Source organism: Acanthisitta chloris, unplaced genomic scaffold (genome assembly GCF_000695815.1).
Source record: "Acanthisitta chloris isolate BGI_N310 unplaced genomic scaffold, ASM69581v1 scaffold17803, whole genome shotgun sequence".
Lineage (NCBI taxonomy): Eukaryota > Metazoa > Chordata > Aves > Passeriformes > Acanthisittidae > Acanthisitta > Acanthisitta chloris.
The window spans coordinates 17,749-26,013 of record NW_008665590.1 but is presented as its reverse complement, the minus strand read 5'-3'; positions in this window follow the sequence as shown (position 1 = coordinate 26,013).

The following is an 8,265-nucleotide window of genomic DNA, read 5'->3' as shown; positions in this document are numbered from 1 at the left end:
CACTACATACTAGTATATTCCAGCAGTCACTTCAAGAAATCACGTGCAAATGTTAAATATTTTGAGTGAATGCTCTTGTAATCCACTGCTCAGTTTGGTAATGCTGCATTGCTAAGCAACATTTAGAGTCCTTTGGATTATTGCTACCCTCTGCTTAATTTTAATAATGCACTGTTAAAAACTATTAAATAACATATCATAGAATCAACCAGCTTGGAAGAGACCTCAAAGATCATCGAGTCCAACCCTAATTTTCACTTGTGAGTTCACACACACAAGTGAAAAAGGAGCAGAGTTTCTAAATCCTTCCTTTAAATTATGACACATGACTTTTTTTAAAATATAGCTAAGGAAAAGCTCTAGTTCAACAATTTAGGCTAAAATGTGGCTACACAATATGGACACACCTTAAGAAGAAGTGGTTTTCATTTGCTCTTCAGCATAGACTTCAGGAGAGATGCCCATAACCTCAGAAAAAAGCAGCCAAGAGGACAGGAATTCATCTAGTTCCCTCACATGAGAGTACACTTATGACCGAGGTCCAAAAGCAGGCCAAAAGAGACAGCTGAGTGTACTACAGTAAGATTCATTGTGTAAACACAAATCAAATTACACCTTTCAGATAACAGTGGGGCTCTGATGACCAAACATGGGTTATCCCAGGGACATTGTGATGACATCATCAAGTACAAGCAAGTATTTCTATCAGAATTCAGCTATCTTTTGTAATAGAAATATGAAGTATGTTCACATACAAGACCCTTCTGACCACCATTACCTCCATTACCCTACACTAGTAACATCTGTTGGGGAAAGATTTCCAGTTGTTTAAATTTCACAAGGAGTAGTGATTTCATTATTAAATCCGAGTTAAATGTGCTTGAAGTTAGCATTTCCTAGCTTCTTCAGGAAGACTAATAAGTAAAATATAAGATTCTTTTTATTTCCAAGGCATTATTTCTGCTATCCTACTGCACCTACTGTTGCTGTGTCCTTTAGAATCACCTTCATTTTAACATAGTTTCTCTATTTGTAGTGTTCAAACAACAAAATACAGAAAACAAGGAATATCAGCACTCAGCAGCATGGTACCATATTTTTAAGTGCTCTGTTTATTAAGTATTCTTTCCCTCCTTCATTAATCAGATCTTGTTCTTATTCTTGTCCATACTATTACATGATGTAGATAACAGTTGGCCTGAAAGTCCTTTTCCTTTATTTATTTCTTCTAATTCACTAACAAAAAAGACTTTCCAAAGTACTTTTAAACACCTATTTCCATGGAACTGAATGTTAGTAAACATGCAGTAAAGGCCAAATTATGACTATCTCAAGCTGTCATACTTAAGAAAAAAATCTACCAGGGTAAGTGGGACATGTCTAAGAAACCCATGGAGGTAGACTAGTATGAATAAGAACAACACTTACCACTTAATCTCTGCACAAGGAAGTCTGCTATGTATCGTCTCAACTGGAATAAATACTAATTTGAATGACAGATATGACAGAAATATTTAAGTATTTAAGGGATTTGGTTTAGATGTTGTACTGGGTGTACATGGCAGGGTTTGTTAGGTAGGGGTTAGTGGGAGGTGGCCTCTAAGAGAAGAGGCCCTGGCTGCCCCATGCCAGACATAGCCAGTTTCAGTCAGCTCCAATAGATGTTGCAGGGCACAAATAGCCTAGCAGCCAAGCTGGTGGATGCTCTGGGAAAACATACTTTAAAAGGGCAAAAAGCTGTCCAGCAGTGGTGATTGAGGAAAAAACAGCCATGAGAACAGCAAGGTCAGAGAAGACAGAGGAGAGGAAAAGCTGCTCCAAGTGCTGGAGCAGAGATTACCCTCCAGAACCAGGTGGAGAAGGTGGATATTTTCTGAGAGAAAATGCAGCTTGTGGACAGCCCACACTGGACCCAATTTTTTTCTGAAGGACTGCAGCCCATGAGAAGAGCTCACACCGGAGCAGGAGAACAATGTGAGGAAGCAGGAGCAGCAGAGTAGAGCTGTTATGGACTGACTCAAACCTCATTCCCCATCCCCCTGCACCACTTAGGATGGAGGAGGTACAAGAATGATGGAGTCGAGTCTATGGAAAAAGGACTGGGGGAAGCATTTTGGTTTAATTTGTAGCTTTTCTGTTTCTCACTATCCAAAGTTACTTTCGCAGGAAATAAATTAAATTCATTTTTGTCAAGTCTCTTGCCCATGACAGCAATTGGCAAGTGATGTTCCTATCTGTATGTCAACGCATGAGTTCCTTCATCCTACTTCCTCTCCCTGTCCCATGTAGAGAGGGAGTGAAAGTGCAGCTGAGTGGGCATCTGCCAGCCAGCCAGCCAAGGTCAACCCAACATAAGTATTAGGATGCATATTTTGATACCCATTTCAGACTGTTCTATCAAAATCTTTAGGACTGGTGTAACTACAAATCTTCAATAGTTGCAAAGAAGGCAAAAGCCAAGCAGTTTTTGGAAACATTATGCAAACAGGATAGATTACATCTAACATCCAATGACAATTTGTAACATTTCACTCCAAACTTTTAATTTGTTTCATTAAAATCACTATTTGGAAGTTCATTAGTATTTGTTTCATTAAGTCCACTTTGACCAGTACCCACAAGCTTTCACTGTCAGATACCTCTTTCTACTCATCTTAATAATTCATATTTTCTACTATAACTAGCACTATATAACACAGGAGTTTTCTTCTAAAGACAAGACTGAGGTGAGGGATTAGTAGAAATCTTAAGCAAGGAAGACCTGTCCTCAGTATAGGAGGAACACATTGGGGAACACTTAAACTAAGCATACACAAGTCCATGAGTTTTCAGGTGCTGACAGTCATTTCAAGGCCACTCTCTGTAATCTTCAAAAGGTTGTGTCAATTGAGGGAAACTTCAGATGACTGAAAGCAAGCAAAAATCACTCCTTTCTCCAAGGGTGTCAAAAAGAACATGAAGACAACTACAAAACAGTCGGTCTCACCTTAATCCCTCTGTTATGAAGTGATCATTTTCAGACTCAGGGAGGACAAGAAGATCCTCCATAGTGGGTAAGCATATATTTATGCAGATGAAATCACAAATTATCAACCCAGCCTTCTACAATGAGGTGACTGGAACAGAGAATAAGGAGAGAGCAGTAGATATTGTCTACCTTGACTTTAGCAAGGCTTTCAACTCTCTCTCCCACTACATCCTCACAGACAAAATTATGAAACAGAGAATAGATAAAATAAGGTGGATTGAAAAGTGCCTAGTTTCAAGTCTCAAACAGTTGTGATCAACAGCACAAAACCCAGTTGGTGCCCCCTACAGAGCAATACTATGGCCAACATTGTTTGACATCCTCACTAACAACCTGTACAATAGGACACAGTACACCTTAGCAAGTTTACAACACTGAAAGGAGTAATGTACCATAAGACTGTGCTGAATTTCAGGTGGACCTTAATAGGCTGGAGAAACTGGCAAACAAGAACCTCAGGAAAGTCAATACAGGGCAAGGCCACCAAGCCCTGCCCATGGAGATAAATAAGCTCTGGCACTAGTATATACTGAGGACCAAACAGTAATATAGCAGGTCCACAGAATAGGACCTGAGGTCCTGGTGGACAATGAGTTGATTAAGGCAAAAATAAGCTCTTATGGCAAAAAAGGACAACAACATCCTGGTCCCATTCTTAAAATGGTCCAGTTCAGGGTACAGCATAGAGGTTCCTCACTACTCAGCACTGGTGAGACAAAATCTGGAGTTCTGAGTCCAGATTTGGGCTTACTGGAGCAGTTCTGGAAAAGGGCCACAAAGTTGACTAAGGGACAGGACCATAACAGGAGAAGCTATGAAAGATGGGATTGCCAAGTCTCAAAGTGAAAAGGTTCACAGTTGGGGAAAAATCTTGCCAATGTGCATACATACCCAATGAGGGGGTTGGGGGAGTAGCAAAAACAGACCCAGGCTTTTTAACAGTGCCCAGTAACAGCAAAACAGTGGGCACAAACTTAAATTCAGGAAATTTTGTTTCTATTTATGAAAAAACATTTCTACTCTGAAAGTGGTGAAATACTGGCAAAATTTACCCAGAAAGACTGTGGAGTCTCCATTCTTGGAGATGCACAAAACCCATGTGGACATGGCTCTCAGGAACCCACTCTAGTTGACCCTTCTGTGAACCACTGTTGCAGTAAATTATGTTCAGGCATCCTTTCCAGCCTCCAATATTCTGTGATTATGTCATTCTTTCCTGCCGGAATTAAAAGCTATGGTTCAGGTTCTTAATTATTTTTTAATAATTTCTTTGCAATGTGTGAGCTTGAAGCATAATCTTTATAGGTAGATATACTAATGGATTCTTTGACAGTTGTCCCTGGAGCATGTGGGACCAGTCCATCAGAAAAGAATAAAAGGGATCAAGAAACAAAAAGAGCAATAGATTTGAAGCATACACTAGTAGCACTAACCTGAAACCTACTGTAGGATTAAGCAAGTGGTGTTTTCTGAATGTTCTACTCAGAGCCCAAAATATCTTCCATACTGATTTTGTTATATTGGAGGTGAGACATGCACAACCAAACACAAGAGAGGATGCTGTCCTTCACACTAAAATCTTCTGCCTGCTATCAAACAGCATATTTTGTAAGAGGAAGGTTTCCCCTTAGTATTGCAGAAGCACAGATTGAAGTAATAGAATTTTAACACTAAACAGAGTACCGCACACTTGTGTGCTAATTCTGCTAATCCTTTTTGCCTCATTTTATTGGGAAAATTCTTGCCTTTCCAAAAGGTTTTTTTCTTTTTCTCGCAAGTAGGCTAGTTAGTCCATGAGAATGGAGTCATGAATGTCTCATGCATATTCTTTTATACCACCATCCCACTGCAAGGTTTCACGGATACTAGTGGAACTTGCCCGGATGTTTATAGATACATGAAATTGGAATTCAGTTCAACATGAAATCTATAGTGTGAATCAACCTTTCTGTCTTCAAGCAATAGAAAGTAGATTTCAGGAAATGACATTCCAAAATTTTACTGAAAAATGTATCTTATAGACAACCATCTCTCCTGAAATTCATCAGTTTCTTATGGTGGGCTAGGAATCCTGGAAGACATGATGGGTCAGTAATTCATGCAGTGAACCTCTGAGGAAGGTGTGTGCTGGTTTGGGCTGGGGTAGAGTTAACTTTCTTCACAGTACCTAGTGATAGAGAAGCCAACAAGGAGAAGTGCTATGTTGGACCTTGTTCTCACCAACTGCTCGTCAGTGTAGTGGCCATGGAACAGTGGAGTACAAGATCCCCAGGACACTGAGGAGAGAGCACAGCAAGCTTACTACCCTGGCCTCCAGGAGAGCAGACTTTGGTCTTTTAATGGATCTGCTTGGTAGAATACCATGGGATAAAGCCCTGAAGGAAAAAGGGCCCAAGAAAGCTGGTTAATATTCAGGGATCACCTCCACCAAGCTCAAAAGTATTGCATCCTGACAAAGAGGAATTCAGGCAAAAGCACCAGGAGGCCTGTGTGGATAAACAAGGAGCTCCTGGACAAACTTAAACACAGGAAGGAAGTCCACAGAGGGTGGAAGCAGGGACAGGTAGCCTGGGAGGAACACACAGGAATTGTCCAAGTAGCCAGGGATCAAGTTAGGAAAGCTAAAGCCCTCATAGAATTAAATCTGTCCAGGAATGGCAAGGACAACAAGGAAAGCTTCTATACGTATGTCAGTGATAAAAGGAAGACTAAGGAGAATGTGGACTCTCTCCAGAAAGAAACAAGAGATCTGGTTACCCAGGATATGGAGAAGGCTGAGGTACTCAACAACATTTCTGCCTCAGTCTTCACCAGCAAGTGCTCCAGCCACACTGCTTGAGTTGCAGAATGCAAAGACAGGGACTGGGAGAATTAAGAACAGCCCACTGTAGATCAGATTCAAGACCACTTAAGGAACCTGAAGGTGCACAAGTCCATGGGACCTGATGAGATGCATCCGTGGGTCCTGAAGGAAATTGCTAAGCCACTATCTACCATATTTGAGAAATTGTGGCAGTCCAGTGAAGTTCTCACTGACTGGAAAAGGGAAAACAGAACCTCCATTTTAAAAAAAGGTAAAACAGGAAGACCTGGGGAACTACAGGTCAATGAGCCTCACCTCGGTGCCTGGGAAGATCATGGAGCAGATCCTCCTGGAAACCATGCTAAGGCACATGGAAAATGAGGAGGTGACTGATGACAGCCAACACGGCTCTACTAAGGGGAAGTCATACCTGACAAATCTGGGAGCCTTCTATGACAGGCTTACAGTGTTAGTGGAAAAGGGAAGAGCAACCAACGTCATCTACCTGAACTCATGAAAAACATTTGACTCTGTGCTGCACAACATCATTGTCTCTAAATTGAAAAGACACAGATATGAGAGATGGACCATTCAGTAGATAAGAAAATGGCTGGATGGACCACTCAGAGAGCTGTGGTCAACAGATCAATGTCTAAGTGGAGACCACTAATGAGTGGCATTCCTCAGGGATTGAGATTGGAACCTGCACTGTTTAACATCGTTGTTGGCAACATGGACAGTAGGATTGAATGCATCCTCAGCAAGTTTGCTGATGACACCAAGCTGTGTGGTGCAGTCACACGCTGGAGGGAAGGGATGCTGTCCAGAGGGAACCCTGACAGACTTGAGAGTTGGGCCCATGCAAACCTCTTGAAGTTTAACAAAGCCAAGTGCAAGGTCCTGCATGCAGGTCAGGGCAACCCCAAGCACAAACACAGGTTGAGCAAAGAATAGATTGAGAGCAGCCCTGTGAAGAAGGACTTTGGGATTTTGGTTGATGAAAAGCTCAACACAAGCTGGAAAGGTGTGCTTGCAGCCCAGAAAGCCAACTGCATCCTGGGCTACATCACAAGAAGGGTGGCCAGCAGGTCAAGAGAGGTGATTTTGCCCCCTCTACACTGCCCTTGTGAGACCGTACTTGGGAGTACTGCATTCAGCTCTAGGATCCCTGGCAGAAGAAAGGAGTGGACCTGTTGAGGAAGGTCCAGAGGAGGGCCATGAAGATGATCAGAGGGTTGGAGCACCTTTCCTATGAAGACAGACTGAGAGTTGGGGTTATTCAGCCTGGAGAAGAGAAGGCCCCCGGGAGACCTTCTTAGCAGCCTTCCAGTACCTAAAGAAGCCCACAAGAAAGCTGAGGAGGGACTTTTATACAAGATCATGTAGTGATAAGACAAGGGGGAATGGCATCAAACTGAAAGAGAGTAGGTTTAGATTAGACATTAGGAAGAAATTATTTACTGTGAGGGTGGTGAGATACTGGAACAGGTTGCCCAGAGAAGTTGTAGACAGCCCATCCCTGGAAGCCTTCAAGGCCAGGTTGGACATGGCACTGAGCAACATGATCTAGTGGAAGTTGTCCCTGCCCGTGGTAGGGGCATTAGAACTAGATGATATACATGAAAACTGCATGATCTACACCGAACTACATGAAATATGTAACTTTTAAATCTTCAAGAAAACAAAGACAACCACAAAATGAAATCACAAAAACAATAATCAAGTGTCCTGGATACAGACAGTAAACTTCATAATAATAAATATTTGTAAGAATGGATGGGAAAATATTTACATCCTTCCATCATTATCCACTGCTCAGTTTTATTTAATAATCAGACTTAGCTCCTCAGAACTAAATAAGGCAGTAATCACCATGAGACAATCTTTGCACCAGAAGGTCAAGTAAACATTGTAAAGACCATAATTCAAACAGCCACAGTGTTGTTGAAGGGGACTTCAGTTCACTCTTTCTGACATATTTGTCAAGCTATTAAAAGAAGGCAGACAAACATATTTAAATGTCACTGTCTCTTCAAGTCTTATAGGAAAGCAGATATGCTGGTGTTTATATACAAAGAGAACTCTATTTATTTTATATAGTATTTCAATATGATGGTATTTATATGACTTAAGCAATGAGATTTTCAGATCTCTGAACAGAAAAAAAAAATACACCAAACACTGACCTAACAGCATTTCCTTAAATTGGACCAGCTACCTACAGGTAAAGAATATTTTCCTGAAGACTCTGTCAAGCATTAGAGGAAGTTGCATGATCTGAATTTAGTAACTTTATGAAATTTCCTAAATAGGCAAACTGTAGATAGAGCAATCAACCTTTTCATACAAGCTACTTTTATGGCTAAAATTACTGTTTCCCAATTAGATACATTTAACTGAGGCAGCAGATCACTCTTGTGTTTGTAAGATGTAA